Raw genomic sequence first — 24,081 nt, 5'->3', positions numbered from 1 at the left:
CAAGATCCAAGAGTCTCTATAGGATTATTAGTTCCAGGATAGTCTTTGGTGGATAATTTTACTGTGATGAGTATGTCTCAAATTAAGAAAATGGTAAAAGTAAGTAAAGGGAGACTTCTGCTGAGGATTTACATCCATGACCCTCTAGTTTTGAAAGGAAAACTTAAACATACTAATTTGGAGATTGGTGAAAATTATCAACTTTTCTTTTGGGGAAGACCATGTGCCCATTCACTTAAATAACGACTTGGTTCATCTGAACTTGCAGAAGCCTTTACTGCATTTTGCTGGAGCTAATACATATTGGCCTAGAACAAATTTAACTTGGTGGAGGAGGGGAGAGAATTATTGATCAGGTTTCACATGGAGGGGCATAATTGAACGAAAACGTCTATCTCCATGGGCGTTTATCTCTGAGAATGGGTCCGTGAAGGGACGGACCGAACCGTATTTTCGAAAAAAATAGACGTCCATGTTTTATTCGACAATTTGTGAGCTGGGCGTTTTTGTTTTTCAGTGATAATGGAAAATGAAAGCGCCCAGCTCAAAAACGAATAAATCCAAGGCATTTGTTCATGGGAGTGGCCAGGATTCGTAGTGCACTGGTCCGCCTCACATGCCAGGACACCAACCGGACACCCTAGGGGGCACTTTTACAAAAAAAAAAAAAAAAAAGGTAAAAGAGCTCCCAGGTGCATAGCACCCTTCCCTTGTGTGTTGAGCCCCCCAAATCCCCCTCAAAACCCACTGCCCACAAGTCTACACCATTACTATAGCCCTAAGGGGTGAAGGGGGGCACCTACGTGTGGGTACAGTGGGTTTGGGGGGGTTGGACGACTAAGCATTAAGCAGCACAATTGTAACAGGTAGGGGGGGATGGGCCTGGGTCCACCTGCCTGAAATCCATTGCACCCCCTAACAACTGCTCCAGGGACCTGCATACTGCTGCCAGGGAGGTAGGTATGACATTTGAGGGTGAAAATAAAAAGTTGTGAAACATCATTTTTTTTGGTGGGAGGGGGTTAGTGACCACTGGGGGAGTCAGGGGAGGTCATCCCCGATTCCCTCTGGTGGTAATCTGGTCATTTAGGGCACTTTTTGGGGCCTTATTCGTGAAAAAACAGGGTCCAGGAAAAGTGCCCTAAATTCTAGCTACAGACGCATACTTTTTTTCCATTATTGGCGAAAGGCGCCCATCTTTCCTCGGCCGATAACCACGCCCCAGTTCCACCTTCGCCACGCCCCCGTCAACTTTGTACGCTTCCGCAATGGAGTGCAGTTGAAAACGTCCAAAATCGGCTTTCCATTATACCGATTTATTCGTTTTTGTGAGATAAACGTCTATCTCCCGATTTGGGTCGAAATCTAGGCGTTTTTCTCTTTCAATTATAAGGTGGATGGTCAACTTTAGGATATTGCTGAGATGAACAGGATTTTGGAGAACTTTTAATCAGGGTTTAAGAAGGCATAGTACAGATCTGTTTTAGCCATTCGTGCTGAATTCTCTTCAGCAAATACGTGACAAAGGATGTTCAACGTTTATTTTTTTATATTACTTCAGTGTTTGATGCCTTAAATCAGTTGATTCTGTTGAGTCAGTTAAATGCACTGGATGTAGAAGCTGCAGTTTTGTGCTAATTCTGGTCTTTATTGACAAAATGATTTCAGCAGATGCAGGTGAAGAAGTCATGGAAGCAGGTTAAATCATGTTTCCCAAGAGTTTGTCCCTATTCCCAGTGTTATTTAACTTATATTTGCAACCTTGTGAACAGCTGAACTCTCTAGGATTTTTGTATTAGCTTTATGCTCATGACTTTCAGTTGATTTTTCCATACATTTATTTATTTATTTATTTGTTTGTTACTTATATCCCACATTTTCCCACTCATGCAGGCGCAATGTGGCTTACAGATAATTAAATAAGAGTACAAACTTAAAAGCTTAGGCAAGCATAAAAGAAGCAAGTAGGAGGGGAGAAACTAACAGCATGAACTAGGCAGGGTAAGGGACAAGGGATGCATCAATCAGCATGGTAAGTTGAGGGGTAAGTCTTAGCAAAGAGGAATGTCTTTAACAACTTCTTAAAAAGGGCATGGTCCACTTGAGCTTTAAGGTGACGAGGTAACGTGTTCCAGTGTTTGGGACTCCAATAACGGAAGGACGAGGCGAAGATTTTCTTGTACTTGACACCCTTACAATTCGGAAAATGGAGGTGGAGATAGGACCGTGTCTTCTCTAGATGGGTTTTAAAGAGTGTTAACATCTGTTTAAGACCCAAAGCCAATTGGTTGGCTGAGAACTGGCTGTGCCTGAGTCTTGCTAAAGTTGAAGTCCTTGGGGTTAGTCATCTACCTCCCTCCCCCAGAAGCATTTTAATAATTTAAGTTGGAAAAGATTTGTGTTATGGGTTCTGATGAGGTATCATCAGAACCCATAACTTTGGAGCGCTATTGGAAAACAGCTTGTCAGTGAAAGCACATGTACAGAAAGGTAGCCATGGGAGATTTTTATAAATTGAGCCTGATCATTTAGGAACTAATTTTATTATAGAATTTTCACAAGTAAAGGCCATTTTATGCTGATGAAAGAGCTTTTATAAAATTACAATAGGCATTAACGATAAAAAAAGGAAACATGACACACATTTTTTCATGACACACATGAACTCGTGTTCAGCAGCAGTTTGGGCAGAGCACATGTGCATTCATGATTTATTCTTTTGAGTTTCAATCTAAGGGGCCCTTTTACTAAAGTGCAGTAAAATCGGAGCTTACATGTTTTAATGTGGAACTTTCCCATGCGCCATGTCCAGATTTAACACAGAACAAAAGGGCGCTTAGGGAGGACAAGGTCATAGCAGAGAAACTGAATTAATTCTTTGTTTCTGACTTTACGGAAGAAGATGTAAGAGATCTGTTTGTACTGGAAATGGTTTTCAAGGGTGATGATTCAGAGGAACTGAAAGAAATCACAATGAACCTGGAAGATGTACTGAGCAAAACTGACAAATTAAAGAGTAGTAAATCACCTGGACTAGATGGCATACATCCAAAGGTACTCAAAGAACTCAAGCATGGAATTGCTGATCTGCTTTCAGTAATATGTAACCTGTCATTAAAATCGTCTGTAGTACCTAAAGATTGGAGGGTGGCCAATATGACGACGATTTTTTTAAAGAGTTCTAGGGGTGATCTGGGAAATTATAGACCGGTAAGCCTGACATCAGTGCCAGGCATAAGAGTGGAAACTATTATAAAGAATAAAATTACAGAACACTTAGACATAATTTAGTGGGACAGAGTCAGCATGGGTTCAGCCGAGGGAAGTCTTGCCTCACCAATTTGCTTCATTTCTTTGAAGGTGTGAATAAACATGTGGATAAAGGTGAGCCTGGTGATGTAGTGTATCTAGATTTTCAGAAAGCTTTAGATAAAGATCCTCATCAGAGATTCCTGAGAAAATTAGAGTCACGGGATAGGAGACAAGGTTCTGGTGTGGATTAGGAATTGGTTATTGGACAGAAAACAAAGGGTGGGGTTAAATGATAATTTCTCTCAATGGAGGAGGGTGAACAGTGAATCTGAATTGGGGACCGGTGCTATTTAACATATTTATAAATGATATGGTAATCGAAATGACGAGTGAGGTGATTAAATTTGCAGATGGTGCAAAACTATTTAACACAGAATCATAGAAATATGGCGGCAGATAAAAGCCAAATGGCCAATCCAGTCTGCCCAGTGCCGAAGCGAGGGCGACTGACACCCAGGGCAGGGCGCCGCTGCGCACCCCCCCGGGTGCAGCACGGTGCCCCCCCTCGGCGCCCCCCCCCCCCTCCGGTGCGCACCCTCCCCCCCCCGGAGTGCATTTTTAATTGATTTAAAAGCGAGAGGCGGGTGGGAGGGCTGATCCGCCCCTGAGTCCACGGGGCAGAGGGAGCAAGGAACCAACGGAGCGGACACCCCCCCCGTGGCGTGCACCCGGGGCGGACCGCCCCCCCCCCTTCCTACGCCACTGAGTCTGTCCATCCTCTGTAACTCTTAAATCCTCCTTTTCCTAAGGGATCCCACTTGCTTTTCTGATGCTTTCTAAAACTGTGACACAGTCCTCGTCTCAACAACCTCCACCGGGAGGCCATTCCACGTTTCCACCACCCTTTCCACCACCCTTTCCGTAAATGAATACTTTCTTAGATTCCTTCTAAGCCGATTTCCTCTTAACTTCATCATATGCCCCCAGTTGTTAAAACATGTGTAGACTGTGAAATATTGTAGGAAGACCTTAGGAAATTGGAAGACTGGGCATTCATGATCCAGAAATGGGGAAGGGATAAACTACAATATCAATAGGAAAGAAAGAAAAAGGGAAGTGGTCCATAGGACCTATCTGGCATCCAAACAAAAAAAAGTTTTCAAATCTGATTTAAATTGCAAATGGAACATAAGAGAACAAAGGGACTAGGGCAATCTATTCCATTGCTCCGGGTCTTTCACTGAAAACATTTTTTCTTCCTGGTATGCTCATGGGTAATGTCTTGAAACGAGGGCAGCATAAGGTTATTTTGAAAGGATGAGCGAAGAGTTTGTGAAGTGGAATAAGGAATCAGAAAATGAAAAAGATAGAGTGGCTCACCTGAAAGATGAACTTTAAACACTAACAGTGAGTTAACAGGAGACAATGCACTTCCTTAAGAAGGGGGTGACAAGCAGGCTTATTTTCAAAAGTGATCGCCGGCGATCTTCTGACATAAATTGGGAGATGGCCGGCGATCTCTCAAAAGCGGTGAAATTGGTATAATCGAAAGCGTCTTTTTTGACACCATCGCCGCTTTCCCGTCACCGCGCCGGCAAAAGTTAAAGGGGGTGTGCCGGTGGCATAGCAAAGGTGGGACATGGGCGGGCATGGGCGTGGCTGCCAGATGGCCGGCTTTCGCAGATAATGGAAAAAAAAGCAGTGTTAAGCCTCAAAAAGGTGCCCCAACGGACCAGATGACCACTGGAGGGAATGGGGGATGACCTCCCCATAGTCCCCCAGTGGTCACCAATCCTCTCCCACACTAAAAAAAATAAAAATAAAAACCTTTTTTTTACCAGCCTGTATGCCAGCCTCAAATGTCATACCCAGCTCCCTGACAGCAGTATGCAAGTCCCTGGAGCAGTTTTTAGAGGGTGCAGTGCACTTCAGGTAGGCAGACCCAGGTCCACCCTCCCCCCACCTGTTACACTTGGGTTGCTAAGTGTTGAGCCCTCCAACCCCCCCCAAAACCCACTGTACCCACATGTAGGTGCCCCCCTTCACCCATAAGGGCTATGGTAATGGTGTAGAGTTTTGGGGAGTGGGTTTGGGGGGATTTGGGGGGCTCAGCACCCAAGGTAAGGTAGCTATGCACCTGGGAGCTATTTGTGTATTTTTTAAAACATTTTTAGAAGTGCCCCCTAGGGTGCCTGGTTGGTGTCCTGGCATGTGGGGGGGACCAGTGCACTACAAATGCTTGCGCCTCCCATGACCAAATGCCTTGGATTTGGCCGGGTTTGAGATGGCCAGCATTTTTTTCCATTATTGCTGAAAAACAAAATCGGCGATCTCAAACCCGGCGAACTCTGGCATTTGGCTGGACTAAACCGTATTATCGACAACAATGATGGCCGGCCATCTTTTTCGATAGTACGGTTCCGGCCAGCTGTTGCACCGCCGCCAAAATAGATCGCCAGTGATCTATTTCGCCGGTGACGTTCGATTATGCCCCTCAAGATCATATTTCTTTTCCCTGTAATCAGTTTGATGGCAATATTCTGAACTATTTGCAAATGTCAGATATTGATTGATCTGGGACCTTGATATAAAGAGTTACAATAATCAAGTTTGCTGATGACAAAAAAATGGATGAGAATATTTATTGCAGAAGAATCCAGAAGAGACCAAATAGAAGAAATTTGCTGTAATCTGAAAAAAACAGCCCTTGATAACCACAGAAAGATGTTGCTGAAAAGTTAAGAAACCATCAAAAATGATCCCCCAAATTTTTGTGGCTAGTTTTTGAGTAATAGCAGGAGTCAAAAATAATATGCTCAGAGAGAGAGTATCACCTGAGATATTGGTGAAAAGAACACAATCAGATTTCATTGGATTAAGAACCAGTTTATTTTCCCAGATCCAATCAGTTAACTGCTGCAGATTGAAGTTAATATCAGATAATGACTGAGTATCTGTTGGATCTACAGTATGAAGTAGTTGAATATCACCCACATAAATATAAGCGGTGAAGCTCAAATGTCACCACCCTCCTGCGCTCCGTTGTATCTGTGAAGGTTTACCCAACACCTGTTGTTAGTAGTCGTGGCTAATGTTGGGTACCACACGGAGCTCAGGGGATGGTGCAGGAATACTAACCTCGTCCCACCCTTTCAAAAAGATGTGGGAGGAAAAATAAACTAAATTGGATACTTTTCTAAATTAACCAGAACCAACACAATATTAAGATTTTCAAACAATGTCAACTTTATTTTCAGAAATTTCTATAACAAATATTATAACATTTAAAGTAGATAATAATTGTAATACAATGTGCAGATTTACTCTTTTGTTGTGCTATCTTACTTATTTTTGTACCTCTTTTCTCTTTTAGGTTCGCTTTTGTCAGAACACCCCCCAAAATCAGATACGTATAAATTAACCTTAGCAAACCCAAATATTCACTGTATTTTCTCTCTCTCTCTGTGTATTTCCCTGAATTTGATTCTTTGGTGTTTTCTTTTCTCTTTTCAGGTATCCGTAAGCAGCCCACCCCTCTCACCATGGAAATAAGGTAAGTATTGTTTTTTTTTTCTTCCCTATTAGTCTTTCTCTCTTTACTTCTAAACACTTTTTGTGTCCCAGAATGTCACTTAGCTGTCGTTGGTTCACTCTCCGTTCTGGTCGCCGTCTTTCTTGCGTGGGGGCCCGTTGTCAATAGATACCTTGCTTCTGTGAAGTCTTCCTTCTAAACCTTTCCTTAACCAAACGAAATGGGAGCAAAACCCTCTCTTCCTGGGTTGAACTGAAACCAGTTTAACTAAGGAGTGGTATATGAAAAACTGTGGCCAACTATTCTTCAAAAATAAAATTAATTAAATGTTCCCTATCTTCCAGGTCTAAACTTTAGTTTTTTTCCCTGAACTTGAGGTGAGAGAGATTGATTGTCCCTTTCACCCAATCACTCCCACACAATTCTTTTATTACACTTATTCAAACTCTTATTTTAACTCACTACACCTTAAGCTATAACTCTACTTCCATTGAATTAAACTTTAAATTTATTCCTAAACCCTTTCCCAAATACTCCTTATGCTATTACTACAAATACACTAATAACCCTCTCTTACCAAATTCCCCTTAACTCCTACAATATTCATACATTCACCCTATCCTAATAAAATTTTAAAACTTATTTTATAAATCACACCTTCCTTACACACCTCACTTTCATTCACCATCAATCACCAGAAACTTTCCCCAATATCCTATCTTTTACCATTAAAACCCTCCTCTCACTACCAGCACCTCCTCAGCACCTCCACTCTCTCTGACCATCAATCCCATTCTGACCAACTGCAACTCCCCGGTTGCCTTGGTAACCAGCCTTAGCTTGCCTTCCAAACCAGCCTTGGCTTGCGTTCCAAGACCCTTCCAGCCAATCCCTGACTAGTACCAACATTCCAATTTCCACTGCTGACCAGCGGAATTCTGGCCAGCAGTGCAAAATCCCCATTTTAACCCCATAGAAACTAATGGAAAAGTAATAAAATTAAATAAAAACCCTATAAAACTATATCCAAATCACCCCAAAATTTCTACACCAATTAAACTTCCCATTCCCTATTAAATCCTGCTTTTAAAATTTAAAAATACCACTTTTTACAGTCCGCCCGCAATTATCTCTCCTAAACCCCCCTCAAAAATCCCAAAATAATTTGAAACCCACTCTAAAAATTCAATCCCCCTCCCCTCTACCTGCTACGTCGAATTTCAAATTTTACCATGTAATTAACCCCTTAAAACCCACACTACACCAGAACACCCCCCAAAAATATTAAAATTCAAAGTGTAACCCCCACAAAAATAAAGAAAAATACCCTGAACCCAAATATGCAAATAGAATTTAAAACCAATAAACCCCTGATTTTTAAAAAATAAAAAACCCAATTTATGCAAATTTAAAATTAACCAATCAAAATTCCGGGCAAAACGACCCCTTACCTTGTTCCCGATTTTCTCCACACCTGATCCCAACCAACGGATCTGGTCCCGCTGGTCTTGGGCCGAAAACGGAGCCATTTAAAAAATTTGCCCCGAAAACCGCGATTCTTCTGGAGCTCCAGCTTAAAAATCGAGGCCCAGGCTTGTAGGCCTCGCCGGAGCTCCAAAAAAAAAACAGTTCGTGCATGTGCGCGCACATCTCCCGGCGTCTTCTTCACCGGCAGCGCTAACGCTCAGCTGCCTGGTCCCCTTCTCCAACGCGGCTGCCCTGCCCCAGCACTTCTTCACTCCCGGGAACACGCTCACTCGTTCCCGGGAGTCCGAAACATTTGGCGCTGCCCATCTTCTTCGCCGACCCGAGGACCACTCATCCCGGGCCCCAGAAACAGCTGCGCTGACTCCTCCTGCGCTCCCCTCGCGTCTCCCTCTCCTCCTCGCTCCCGGGGGCCTGCCAACTCATCCCCGGGAGCCCAAAAACAGCAACACCGCTTCTCCCTCCAGAGGAGGCACCAGATGGCCCCAAAAATCTCTCGGGAGCGCCACTCTCCCCCTGCAGCGCTCCCTACCACCAAAAATGGGCCCGAAATCGGCCCCGAAAATCTCCGAACCCAAAAAAAACACGGCCCAACACGCGGGGAACTACAGACCACCTCACTGTGGCCCCAAAGACTACCCCCAAAATCACAGCCCCAGAGACCCAGGTAAGTACATTTTTATTTTTTTCTTTTAACCCTAGTTACACAAAGAGTGGGCCAGGGTCAAGAACGGTGACAGAAAGAAGTTAAATAACATAGATGACAAGATTGAGCCCTGGGTACCCTGAAGGAAAGAACAAATAGGGTTGATGTGCTATCTCGAAAACAAACTTCGTATGATCGGTTGGAAAGGAATGATGTAAATTAAGTCAAAAAGCCAGGACATGGAGTCCTATATGATAGTCTATGCAAAAGTAAAATATGATCAACTAAATGAAATGCTGAAGTGAGATTTAATGATCAAAGCAGAACCAAAACGTTATGATCTAAGTGATTACGTATATATGTAGAGACACCCAGCAACACTGTCTCTGTGCTGTGATATTGTCGAAACCCTGCCTCATTGGGGCGCAGTGCATTTTTTTAGTCTCCACCAAAAAAGCCTGGAGCTGGGATTGAATAATATTCTCCACTACCTTACTAAGAAAAGGTAAATTAGTGATTGGATGGCAATTAGTCACATCTGAAAATGGATGACATGCATTTTTTATTTTTGGTCTTAATGTGGCAAGCTTCCAGGGCTGAGGGACCTGTCTGGATGTGAGAGAAGAGGTGACCATCTGCAAAATAAATGGGAGAAGGGTCCCAAGGTCACTCTTTACAAATTCAGAGAGAATAGGATCATGAGGAGGTGTTGTAGTCCTCATACCCTGAATAATAGTGAATAATGATGAAAGGCTGTGAACCTATGGGGGAAGGGAGAAATATCAGAAGTATCAGAAATGGATACAATGCTTCTAACAGTTATAGAAAAAAGCATGTCAGAATAATGGTTTTGTTGCTAAAATGATCAGCTAAAGCCTGCCTCGATGGAAGGGAATCTGGATCCACTGGGGTAGAAACTGACATAGTCAGAACTTTTAATGTCCGATAATGTTTTGCTATTCCCAGAGAGCTCATCATACAATATAAGAGAGTTATGATTTGATGTGTACCTGGGACCTTTTATGTGAAGTTCACTGCAGTGGCCTCTAGGCTGACACACTGCTCTGCTGGAATGTTTGCATGTCCAGTCTAATAAGACTGCTGGACCCAGACATCCTTTCCCTTGGACATTTTTTATTTGAAAATGGCCCTTTAGAGTAACTCACTAGACACAAAAAACAACTAACATAGGGTGGTTTTCGAACCAAAAAAGATGTTTTCTGGTTTGAAAAGGACCATGTTTGCCACTAGATTTTTGGAAGTTTTTTGTAAAATGTCCAAAATTATTTTGACATCATATTGAAAATTCCCCTCTATATTTCCAAAATGTGTTGTCTATATGAACAGACTACAAATATGTTGTTAAATACTGTCCTACTAAAGAGGAATGATGTGGTTGATGGCTACTTGTCAAAAACAGGTTCCACAGAGACACCCTCTACTATCGCCTGTAGTACCTGAAGACTGGAGGGTGGCCAATGTAATGCCGATTTTTTAAAATGGTTCCAGGGGTGATCCAGGAAACTACAGACCAGTAAGCCTGACACCAGTGCCAGGCAAAATAGTGGAAACTATTATAAAGGATAAAATTATGGAACACATAGATAAACATGGTTGTAATGGGACAGAATCAGTATGGATTCAGCCAATGGAAGTCTTGCCTCACCAGTATGCTTTATTTCTTTGAAGGTGTGAACAAACATGTGAATAAAGGTGAACTGGTTCATGTAGTGTATCTAGATTTTCAGAAAGCGTTTGACAAAGTTCCTCATTAGAGACTTCTGAGTCATGGCATAGGAGGCAATGCTCTGTTATGGATTAGGAATTGGTTATTGATCAGAAAGCAGAGGGTAGGATTAAATGGCCATTTCTCTCAATGGAGGAGGATGAATAGTACTGGGACTGGAGCTATTTAACATATTTATAAATGATCTGGAAATCTGAACGACAAATGAGGTGATTATTTGCAGATGACCCAAAACTATTCATGTGCTATATGGCAAGATGGCAAATCAAATTGAAAATCATAACACAATATCAGAAAAGGGAAAAACCTCTCTTTTTCAGTCTGAGCCCTAGAAAAAATAATCTGATTCAGAAAAGTGATTTCTGGGTTTTGCCATGAACCAAAGTAAAGTCCAAATTATTTATGAGTTCAGAATCCCTAATTCATGTGTCACAATACTCATTGGCTTGTTATCTGTTGCCTCTACCATATGTTGTTAAAATCCAATGTTAAATAGAAAACACCAGAATAAAAATCTCTGTAATGGTATGCATCAGTCTGTCTAAAGAAAAAAATATCAGAGGAAGATATAGATTTTTATACTGTTCCTGTAAATTTAAACAGCTTCTAAACAAAACAGTGATTGTAGTAAACACTTGTGATAGAAGATTTTATGAAGTTAATGAAGCAGAGAGATCTTTGGAAGCCCCAACATGTGGACCATGGTGTGTCCAATAGTCAAACGATTCCATCTGTACTTAAATCTGCCTCTGGAAACATTTATCAATGTCTCAGTTGTTTAATTTGAGATCCTGCTGCTTCCACACATTATCTGGTCTCTTTCATTCCTGAGGCAGTACTTTTAGTTGGAAAGAAAAGCAAAGCAGCACAACTTTCAAGGGTTTCTGACCTTTAGAACCTGAAAACATTAATGATTTGCCAAAATGGTTTGTCCTTTATAATAGTAATTCTGTCTGAGATTCATTATATTTCTTAGGGCTAAAGACAAGGACAATCACAAGCACCAATTCTAGAGCCAAGAGTTTTTATTTCTATTTGCCTCTTTCATGGACCCTTTCTCTCCACTCTCTGGGGGCAATTCTATAACATATATAGAATTCATAGAACAGCAGTGATTTATCTGAGAGCGATGTTAAACTAAAAACTAAGCAAAAACTGACCAGGCTTAAAGAAATAAGAAATACAGGAAATAAGCTCTGCTAGAACAGTGTGCTGGCACAAATAAACATACATAAGAACATAAGAGTAGCCATACTGAGTCAGACCAAAGGCCCATCTAGCCCAGTATCCCGTTTCCAAACAGTGACCAAGCCAGGTCACTAGTATCTGGCAGAAACCCAAATTGTGGCAAACACTCCATGCTGCCAGTCCTGGGGTAATCAGTTGCTTCCCAATGTCTGTCTGAACAGCAGACTATGGACTTTACTTCTACTAAATCAAACATGAAGAAAATGAACAGATACCACATGAAAGATCAGAATATAAATATGACAACAATATAAAAAGAAATTGGGGTAATTGTACAATCTTATAACATAGCAAAATCAAAAAGCATGGCAGCAATTTTTGGCCTTTGGACCCTGCTTGTGCTGCGAGGGAACTGTTGAAAAACATTTAAGCTGAAACCTTGCTTTTAAAGCATGGCAGCAATGATTGAACCTGGGACCCTGCTTTTGCAGTGAAGGAACCATTGAAGTATTTGCTAGCTGAGACCTTGCTTTTACAGCATGACATCAATTTTTGTGGAGGAGTGGCCTAGTGGTTAGCATGGTGGACTTTGGTCCTGGGGAACTGGGTTCAAATCCCACTGCAGGCACAGGCACCTCCTTGTGACTCTGGGCAAGTCAGTTAACCCTCCATGGCCCCAGGTACAAATAAGTACCTGTATATAATATGTAAGCCACATTGAACCTGCTATGAGTGGGAAAGCAAAGGGTACAAATGTAACAAATAAATTTTTGGTCAGTGGAAAGAGGAAAAAAGTTGTTTTTTTCTATAGAACAGAAACTTTTGCCGAAAGGAACTGCTAAAGAAAATGAACATTAGAAATGTTTTGAGCTGTTTTCCAGCCAGGGAACCATTTTTGGTCTGAGACCATGCTTTTGCAGACATGTTTAAACCTGCGCTATCAGGCTTATTTTCGAAAGAGAAGGGCGCCCATCTTTTGATACAAATTGGGAGATAGGCGTCCTTCTCCCAGGGTTGCCCAAATCGGAATAATCGAAAGCCGATTTTGGGCGTCCTCAACTGCTTTCTGTCGCAGGGATGACCAAAGTTCACGGGGGCGTGTCGGAAGCGTAGGGAAGGCGGGACTGGGATGAACCTAACACATGGGCGTCCTCGACCGATAATGGAAAAAGAAGGGTGTCACTGACGAGCACTTGGGCGACTCTACTTGGTCCATTTTTTCTTGCAACCAAGCCTCAAAAAGGTAACCGAACTGACCAGATGACCACCGGAGGGAATCGGGGATGACCTCCCTTACTCCCCCAGTGGTTACTAACCCCCTCCCACCCTCAAAAAAACTTGCCAGCCTCCAATGTCATACCCAGCTGCATGACAGCAGTATGCAGGTCCCTGGAGCAGTTATAGTGGGTGCAGTGCACTTCAGGCAGGCAGACCCAGGCCCATCCCCTCCTACCTGTTACACTTGTGGTGGAAAATGAGAGCCCTTCAAAACCCACCAGAAACCCACTGTACCCACATGTAGGTGCCCCCCTTCACCCCTTAGGGCTATGGTAGTGGTGTACAGTTGTGCGGAGTGGGTTTTGGGGAGGGGTTGGGGGGCTCAGCACACAGGGTAAGGGAGCTATGTATCTGGGAGCAATTTCTGAAGTCCACTGCAGTGCCCCCTAGGGTGCCTGGATGGTGTCTTGGCATGTCAGGGGGACCAGTGCACTACGAATACTGGCTCCTCCCACGACCACAACACTATCACTAGAGGTCACAGTGGCCATTTTCAAGACACAGCTGCTAGGGCAGAAGAGAGTGAACTTTGTTCCTGCTCTCATCAATCTACTGGATCACCAATGAGGCAAGCCTAGGGGCCAATTCTAACTGGGGGGTAAGAGAGGGCCTGAGCATTGTCATGGTGGAAGGGGGGTTGAACTTTGTCAGGGGGCTGGGAGGGAGCCTTACCAGAAGGGTGGAAGGGAGGGGAGGACATTGGAATTGATCTAGCCAATATCAGAATTTCTACGAGGACAAGCAGGACAGATGCATCCATACACTTGGAACCTGGTATGGATGCTGCCCAGCGCACTGTACCTTTAAGTGGCGCATGTATGAGCGCAGGACCTTCAGTCTTGTTTTCTCCATGGACCAAGGAAGTCGCATCTTGCTGATCTCTTTCTCAGTGCTTTTTTCTCATAATTGTACCTTTTGATGTAGGTATTTTTTCACATTTTCTTATTTTCTTCCCCTTTAGTTTATCCCTCATTGTTTTATTAGTGTTTTTGGCTCTTGTTTTCTTGTTTTTTTGCGGCTCCGGAAGCCCTCTTAGGCTGGAGCATCAAGCTCAATTTGAGGTAATCCCTTTTTGGCCTCACCATTGAGCCTTTTGATTTAGGTGAATTTCTTTTTGCCATGCCCCAGAAAATCCCCAGTGACTTCAAAAGATGCATCCAGTGCAATCGGGTGATATCCAGGACTGACCAAAACAATTGGTGTACATAGTAACATAGTAACATAGTAAATGACGGCAGAAAAAGATCTGCATGGTCCATCCAGTCTGCCCTACAAGATAAACTCATATGTGCTACTTTTTGTGTATACCTTACCTTGATTTGCACCTGTCCTTTTCAGGGCACAGACCGTGTAAGTCTGCCCAGCACTATCCCTGCCTCCCAACCACCAGCCCCGCCTCCCGCCACCGGCTCTGGCACAGACCGTATAAGTCTGCCCAGCACTATCCCTGCCTCCCGCCACTGGCTCTGCCACCCAATCTCGGCTAAGCTCCTTAGGATCCATTCCTTCTGAACAGGATTCCTTTATGTTTATCCCACGCGTGTTTGAATTCTGTTAGCGTTTTCATTTCCACCACCTCCCGCGGGAGGGCATTCCAAGCATCCACTGGGGCCTGACCGTGACCCATCTGATTATTTTCTCTGTTTACCATTGCAGAAAAAAAACAGAAAGTGCATCAGGCCCACCAGAGGGAACTTTTTTGGAACCTCAAAGTATGGGCAATTGACATCGGCATCAGAAGCACCAACCCCAATGGCTGCAACGGCACCGTCTGACACTGGAAGTGCACTGACATCAAGGAAGTCTCCACCTCCCTTGACCTCAGGTACTCGTAGTAAGCCCTGAGACTTATCTGCATTGGACCCAACACTGAGGACACATGTGGATTTGACGGTCCTTTTTGGCACTGAGGGACCCTGATGTCAGGCATCAGGAAAAAGGCTAAGAAGTATTAGCACCGGCTCCCTTTGATGCACGGTGCTGGGAGCTCCGGGGTGTCAGCATCGCTGGTACCTGAGAAGCGTAGACACCATTATTCAGGTGCCATCACCTGACCCCCCATGCACTGGTATCCCACTTCTTATATGACACCAACTCCGAAGGCTGTCTCCACACCAACTCTGGCCTCAGTCTTACTGATGCTTGTCTTTGACGACCAATTCTAGGCCATACAGAGGGAGGAGTTAGCAAGTTTGCTATATCAACAAGGTGTTCAGGCATCGAGTGTGCTTGCGCCAGCCTCAGCACTAAATTTTTCCTACCCCAAGGTCCATACTTCACGAGTGGTCTCTCAACATGGGTGTAGCTCATAAGATCTTCCAAGTGTGGGTCACCCCTTTGGTGTACCTCTTTGCCACTCAACTCAACAACAAAGTCCCTCAGGATGGGGGGGGGGGTGTTTCTTGATTTTTTTCTGTTTCCTTGCCTTATAGATCCTAAATGCTGTGGCAGGATTGCTATATATTCAGCTGCTGAACTGTCTGCGGGGTTGGCTCAGCGGAATATTAAGCAATATGCATAATCTCTCCCGATTGACTCCCCGAGCCAGTCCTCTGCTGTGGCTGCCATTGGTGGACCACCGATGTCACTTAGAGGAGGAGGCATCTCTAGTTTGGGTTCTCACTCATCTCGCATTCCCTCTTTGATGACCCTGGATGCAGTAGCAGCTGTGCAATTGGCACTCATGAGAACAACTCTGGAGGGGCAGGAACAACAAACAGCACTGAGAAGAGAACTGGCTGCTCCAGAAGGAGGTAGTGCAACCTTCTCAACAGACATTTAAATTTGAGGATCTTGAATTTTTTGACAGTATATGGACAAACTCCAGTGGCTACTTGGAACAATTTTCTAGTACAAGGTTTTCGCATGGGCAAAACAACGTTCCCTCCTGTTAATAAAGTTTATTATCTACCTCAAAGAACAGTTAGGACTGTTGATAGCAATCAACAAGTTTTTGGTATTACAGCAATATTTGAATCTGCTGTTTCAGAATGTTTTTCTGGAGTACCTCAGCATTCCTCCGTATTAGCAATGATCTTCAATATATTTTTGCTATTGTTGTGAATTGTTTGAGTTTAACCTTTAGATTATATGCAGACGATATCCAATTTCTGATTATGATTGATGGGTCTTGCTAAGACTGAGGCTCTATTAAAATGTTATTAATCAATGGTTGTGCTGTAATCATTTAAAGCTAAATATGGCAAAAACTCAAATTATTTTACTTTCTAGTCACCCAAGTAATGATGTTAAAATTTCAATTGTTAATGCTATTTGAAATATGGGGGTGCTACTTAATTCTTCTCTCTCTATGTGACTTGCATGTTATAAATGTTGTAAAGCAAGTCTTTTTGACATTAAAAACAATGAGAAGACTACATGATTTCAACATTTTTTTCCAATTTTAGGTTGGTTGTGCAAAGCGTGGTGATGCCATGTTTTGACTATTGCAATGGTTTCTTGATAGGTTTAAACAAGAATCAGCTGAAAGCTTTGCAAATTACACAGAATTCTGGGGCAAGAGTTGTTTCTGGTTTGCCTTGATCTTGTCATATTACCCCAGTTCTGAAGGAAATTCATTGGTTGCCAATTGAGCAAAGAACTAATTTCAAAATATTAATGTTAGTATTCAAAGTACTTAAAAAATTAGTCGCTCTGGTTATTGCTTCAACATTGAGAATTTACCAACCTGTTAGAGTAATGAGGCCAGCTAATCTAAACTTGATAGAAATACCTTCTTTTAAGCAAATTAGACTTGTGGAATACAGGACCGCTAGGTTCAACTTGCTAGTACTAAATGGATTGCCATCCTCGTTGAGAGGTCTACAGAGCTGTACTGATTTTAAATGTAATTTAAAAACAGTCCTGTATAGCAAGAATTTGAATGTTAAGTGACTCATAACTGATACAGTTTATTGATGAAGTCTCTCACTTTGAAGGACATTATCTCTATAAGGCAAAAAAAATGTGATTGTTCTGTGGCTAATAAATATTTTAAATGAATAAATAAAACTTTCACTAAGAAAATACGAGAAAGCCACATTATTAATGAGCTATTCTGGAACTTAAGAACATATGAATAGCCATACTGGGTCAGATTAATGGTAGCCAAGTATCCTGCTTCCAACAGTGGCCAATCCAGTTCAAAAGTACCAGGCAGAAACTCAAAAAGTAGCAACCTTCCATGTTACCAAACCAGGAACCAGCAGTGGCTTCCCCATGTCCATCTCAATAACAGACTAAGGACTTTTGCTCCAGGAACTTGTCCAAACACTTTTTAAACTTGGATACGGTAACCACTGTTACCACATCCTCTGGCAGCAAGTTCCAGAGCTTAACTATTTTTTGTGTGAAAAAATATTTCCTCCTATTTGTTTTAATAGTATTTCTATGTAATTTCATTGTGTGTCCCCTGGTCTTTGTACTTTTTGAAAGAGTGAAAAATCGATTCACTTTTACCTATTCTACACCTCTCAGGGTTTTATAGACCTCAATCATGAGCTGTCACTATGATTTGGATTATTCTTCCCAGTGTGCATTACTTTGCATTTGTCCACATTAAATGTCATCTGCCACTTGGATGCCCAGTCTTCCAGTTTCCTAAAGTCTTCCTGTAATTTTTCACAATCCGTATGTTGAATAGTTTTGTGTCATCTACAAATTTAATCACCTCACTTGTTGTTCTGATTTCCAGATCATTTATAAATATGTTAAATAGCACAGGTCCCAGTACAGATCCCAGTGGCACTCCACATTCACCCTCCTCCAGTGAGAAAAATGGACATATAGCTCTGCCCTCTGTTTGCTTTCCAATAACAAATTCCCAATCCACAACAGGACATTGACTTCTATCCCATGACCTTTTTAATTTTCTCAGGAGACTATCAGAAGCATTTTTGTCAAAAACTTTCTGAAATTCTAGATACACTACATCAACCAGTTCAGCTTTATCCACATGTTTTTTCATGCCTTCCAAGAAATAAATCAAATCGGTGAGGAAAGACTTCCCTTAGCTGAATCCATGTTGACTCTTTCCCATTAAGCCATGTTTGTCTATGTGTACCATAATTTTACTCTTTACAATAGTTTCCACTATTTTGCCCAGCACTGAAGTCAGGCTTGCCTGTCTATAATTTCCCTGATCACTCTTAGAACCCTTTTATCTTCAGGTACTACAGACAATTTTAATTACAGGTTACAGATCGCTAAGAGCAGATCAGCAATTTCACATTTGAGTTCTTTTAGTACCCTGGGGTCAGTGGTGTGCTTGAGCCGGCTTGCGAGCCGGTTGTTCTCCAGGATGAGCCGGCTCCAGTGAACAAGGTAAGCATGGCATGAGGGCGCCACCACAGGCCATGCTTACCTCCCCTCCCACTCCCATCCATGTCCAGCAAGTCGCCGTTGCCCCCATCCTCCCCTCCCGCTCTCATCCATCTTTTTTTATTACCTCAGTTGAAGCGCCGCATTATTTAAAGCCCTGCTGCCCTTCTCTAGCCTTCCCTGTTTGCTTCGTGATGAGTTAGTTCCCTTAGTCCCGCCTTCTGACATCATTCTGATGTAATTTCCTTTTTCCGCGAAGGTGGGACTGAGGGAATGAACTCATCACAAAGCAAACAGGGAAGGCTAGAGACGGGCAGCAGGGCTTTAAATAACGCGGCACTTCAACGGAGGTAATAAAAAAAGATGGATGGAAGCGAGAGGGGAGGATGGGGGCGATGGAGAATTGCTGGACATGGATGGGAGCGGGAGGGGAGGATGGGGGCAACGGAGAATCATTGGACATGGATGGGAGCGGGAGGGGAGGGCAGGGGAGGGAGGAGAATTGCTGGGTATGGATGGGTAGAGGGGGCAGGGAAGAGAATTGCTGGGCATGGATGGGTAGAGGGGGCAGGGGAGAGAAGAGAATTGCTGGGCATGGCTGGGTAGAGGGGGGCAAGGGAGAGAAGAGAATTTCTGGGCATGGATGGGTAGAGGGGGCAGGGGAGAGAAGACAATTGCTGGGCATGGAGGGCAGGGGAGAGAAGACAATTGCTGGGCATGAATGGATAGAGGGGGGCAGGGGAGAGAAGAGAATTGCTGGGCATGGATGGGTAGAGGGGGGCAGGGGAGAGAAGAGAATTGCTGGGTATGGATGGATAGAGGGGGGCAGGGGAGATAGGAGAGTTTCAGGACATGGATGGAGGAGAGGGCAAGAGAAATTCTGGACATGGATGGAGGGGAGGGAAGGGAGAGAGAAGAAATGCTGGACATGGAGGGAAGACAGAGGAAGGAGATTAGATGAGGGAAAAGAAAGTGAGGAGAGAAACTGCACATGGATGGAGAAAATAGGCAGAAGCTGGATCCACTGTACAGTCAAGTCTGTGGAGGACCAGAAATGAAGAAGAAAGGAGGAAAGAAAAGAAATAAATGGAAAGGAAGCCCTGGAAACGGAGTCAAGGGAACAGATAAAGAGCAGCAGAATCAGATACTGGGCCAGCATGATCAGAGAAACAAAGTCACCAGACAACAAAGGTAGAAAAAAAATAATTTTATTTTCATTATAGTGTTTGGAATATGTCCACTTTGAGAATCAGGTGCCGAACATTAAAAGTTTATATTTATTTACTTATTTATGGCATTTTATCCCATATTAAACATGAATTAGATTGGAACCTGGGATCATTTAATTTTTTTTTCCTGGAGAGAGTAATGCATTGCCCCCCCACTCCCCCGGCTATAGCCAGCTCTGCAATTTTGGGGGATGCAGAGGTGGATGGGGGGGGGGTGCAGTGGCTGAATATCAGCTCTAATTGCAGAAAGTGAAACTGGGCAGAGGAAGGGCATTTATAAGGTGGAGTCAGAGAGGAGCCAGGAGAAATGTAGGTACCAGCAATATTCTTTGCCGGTGCTTGCATAGTTAAGGGTTCCTTTTAACAAGCTACGGTATAGGACCCCTGCCGTGACATTGGTGCAAGGGTTTGTCACACGCTGAGGCCCCTTTTACCACAGTGGGTAAAAGGATGGCTGTGCGGTAAGTTAAGCACTTGCCATGCAGCCATTTCCTTGGAGAGCCCTTACTGTGTTAAGGGCTCCCACGCTAACCCAGCAAAAACCAGGCTAGTTAAACTCCCAGTAATAAGGCCAATTTGCCGTGTGTTATTGCCATGGTAGCCCTACCACAGCTTAGTAAGGGGGTCCTTAAGTGACCAAATAGGCTGTCCTAACTTTGGTTGCATAGCTAAGTGACAGGCACAAAAAGCTGTCCTAATTTTGCAGCTCCTTGTGACCCTGGGCAAGTCACTTAACTCTCTATTGTCCCAGGTACAAAAATCACCTTAGATTGTGAGTCTACTAGGGTCAGAAAGAGTACCAACATATAACATGTACAGCACTGCTATGTCTAGTAGCTCTATAGAAATGATAACTAGTAGTAGTGGTTGCCTAGCTAAGCGAGTGCCAGCACTGAATATTGGTTGTACCCTTCATAACTACTTGGTTACTGTCTGCAGATTCCTGTGTTCTCTGCTTGCTCTCCTGGCAAAGAGCTGATATCCCTCCCAGCCACCCCTTAAAGAACATCACCTCTTCCCGCCCACCCCAAGAACATGGTCCCCCCAATGAAATTGATCTCCTCATGGAATGCCCAAATTGCCTCCTCCTGCTCCCCCCCAAAAGACCCTTGCCAAAATAACATGGCTTCTTCCCTGACCACCCCAAAGAATATGGCCTCCTCTCTGACCTTACCCAAAGAATATTGCCTTCTCCAGAAGCACCCCTACCTCTGTAGGCTCCTCTGGACCTACCTTCACCGTCCCAAGTGGTCTAGTGGTCTTTAGACAGGAGAGAGCTCCATGGCAGCTGTGGACTCAAAATGGCTACCAGGACCTCTAGCGGCAGTCTCGCAGCATAAACACAGTGCTACTAGACTGCTGCTAGAAAGTTGTGGCACCATATTGTATCCAGAGAAGCATGGGCAGGAGCAACCCCCAGTTGCTCTTGCCTGAAGACCTTTAGACCACCAGGGAAGGTACAGGTATGTTTATTAACACTTGATATACTGCTTATTCTCAAAAGATCAGACCGGTTTATATAGAGCCAACACAATATCAATTGGAAAAAAAAACTTCAGTTATAAAAAGGACAGACCTATCCATTCATACACACAGTGAGACAGTCATCCAAACATTCCTATATCTCTTACCTACAGTCCATTATTCTCCTTTCCTATATCTCATTATCCCATAATTTCAACTCATTAACATCTCTTACAGTAAGCCCAAGGGAACTTATAGGGAGTGTGGGGAGGTGGTGGTGCTTCCAAAGGATGTTATTTTTTAGGGAGGGGGTCCATTATCTTGTAGGGTGTGTCTGGGAAGAGACCATGATCTTTAGGATAGGTTTGGGAGTAAATGATGTTCTTTGGAGAGGACCAGGAGGAGACCATGTTCTTGGGGGGGGGGGGGGGCTGGAGGGATGCCAAGTTCTTTGGGGGGAGATGTCTAGTAGAAAAACATATTATTTGGATGGTCCAGGAGGAGGCCATGTTCTTTGAAAATAGGGTTACCATATGGCTCCAGAAAAAGGAGGACGGATTGAGCCAGCTGGGTTTTACTTCCATTGAAAGCAATGGAAGTAAAACCCGGCTGGCTCAATTACTTCCATTGAAAGCAATGGCAGTAAAACCCGGCTGGCTCAATCCGTCCTCCTTTTTCTGTAGCCATATGGTAACCTTATTTGAAAACATCTTTGAAAACTGGGAGGAGGCCAGATCTTTGAAACTGTTTCTCTTGGGTACCCCTTTCTAAAAATCGACCACACATGACTGCATATTGACTTAGAAGTAATGTGACCCACCAGGTTTTTCAGATGGAGGAATTGTGGACAAGGTATTCGACATCAGAGAGAGTAGCAGAGAGGGAACAAGAGAAATCAAGGTTCAATTTATCTGGAATAAGAGGGAGAGGGGGAGGAAGAGGGATGGGGAGAGTATATCAAAACAGGAGCTTCATTTACAGTCAGAACAGGAACCAGGGCAATTGGAACAACAGATACCTACCTCTTGCAGAAGACAACATTTAAGTAGATTGTTTAATCTATCTGATAGACGTTTGGCTGCGGATGAATGTGCCATTTTGGAAAAGGGTCTAACCTTTGCTCCCACCCAACAATATAATGCTTTCAATGCAAGGGTGAATCTTTTTAAATTGACTAGGAAATTGAAGGCCATAGATTTTTTTCTCCAAGAATACCTGGGATTCATGTTGATCTGTCCATTGTCAAAAGGGTTAGCAGATGGATCCTTCTAGGTGGTGTCCATCATGCTATCCAAAATTATGAAAGTGTGGTAGTGAAAGACTTTAGTCTTTTACAATGTAAGCAAGAATGAAAGACAGGTAATAAAACTACTGCAGGATGATAGAACATAGGGGCCCTTTTACTAAGCTGTGGTAAAAAGGGCCTTGCGCTAGCAACGGGGGCCGTTTTTGCCACAAGCTGAGGCCCTTTTTACTGCATCGGGTAAAAAGGCAAAAAAAATACATGGCTATGTGATAATATTGCTTTTATTACATGGCCATGTGGGGGGGGGGGAGGGGGCGAACACTTACTGCCACCCATTGAAATGTCAGTAAGGGCTCCCACGCTAACTTGCCAGTAACTGAGTAGTGCGTGGTGCTGCCCGATTACTACCTGCTACCTCCTTGCAGAAATAGTTTTTTCATATTTCCGCTAGCACTGGAAATGCCGTGTGCTGGGAGGTGGAACTACTGCTGGCGCTGCTATGGGCCAGCGGTAGCTCCAAATTGGCCCATGGTAAGCTTGCGATGGACTTACTGCTGCTTAGTAAAAGGGCCCCATAGTTATTAAACAAACTGATAAGGGTGGAGCACTCCAGGACCCAAGAGTGCTCAACTGGAAGTCACCAGACTTTGAGGCAGATGCACTAAACGTTTTTCATCGTTAAATGAGCCCTCAGGGAAGAATTTCCTATCCTTTCCATGCACTTAAGCCTATTTTCCGACGACAGTAGCAGCTAACGAAAACGGAATGGAGATGAGCAATTAGTGTGAAAACCCCATTGAAACGACATGCACTAACCTTTTCCGATTGCCTTTACGCAGGAAAAAGGCAGGAAAACTAACGAGAGGTCTGGACCTCTCGTTAGGACAGCTCTGTGCCAGGAAAAAGTGTTAATTGAAAAAATAAACAAACTTTGAGCCAATCCCAGCGCATTAGCAGAGCTAAAAGCGCTGTGATTGGTCCAAAGGACCTCAGAAAACACATAAAAAAATAAAAATAAAAAAAGGATCGGGAGGGGGCAAGGGCGCTCATCAGGAGCGTCCTGTACGGACGGCCTTGCCCCCCCCCGCTGCTCCCCACTTTCCGCCGCTCCCCCCACCCCGAAAAAGCAAACTTCTAGAAGCCCCTGCCCCCCTCCCTTCCTCAGTACTCTGTCACCTGTGCTCCACCTCCCGACATCCTCCGTCCGTGCCCCGCCCCCTTTTGGGGTCGTCGCCGCCATTCCCCTCCTCCATCGGGCCCCCCTTCCTCTTACCGGGCCCGTGCAGCGCCTCTCTCCTCTGTCCGAAGGCGCTGCACGGGCAAGAAGAACGCTGAATCAGCTGATGCCTGCCTTCGCGATGGCGCGTCTTTCTCCTCCTGGGCCCGCCCCTGTCTGACGTCAGTAACCTACGTAGGTTACTGACGTCAGACAGGGGCGGGCCCAGGAGGAGAAAGACGCTCTATCGAAGCTAGGCGAAGGCAGGCATCAGCTGATTCAGCTTTCTTCTTGCCCGTGCAGCGCCTTCGGACAGAGGAGAGAGGCGCTGCACGGGCCCGGTAAGAGGAAGGGGGGCCCGATGGAGGAGGGGAATGGCGGCGACGACCCCAAAAGGGGGCGGGGCACGGACGGAGGATGTCGGGAGGCGGAGCACAGGTGACAGAGTACTGAGGAAGGGAGGGGGGCAGGGGCTTCTA

The sequence above is a fragment of the Microcaecilia unicolor genome, unplaced genomic scaffold (assembly GCF_901765095.1).
Source record: "Microcaecilia unicolor unplaced genomic scaffold, aMicUni1.1, whole genome shotgun sequence".
Taxonomy (NCBI): domain Eukaryota; kingdom Metazoa; phylum Chordata; class Amphibia; order Gymnophiona; family Siphonopidae; genus Microcaecilia; species Microcaecilia unicolor.
The sequence above is the reverse complement of the archived record's forward strand: the minus strand, read 5'-3'. Positions refer to the sequence as shown.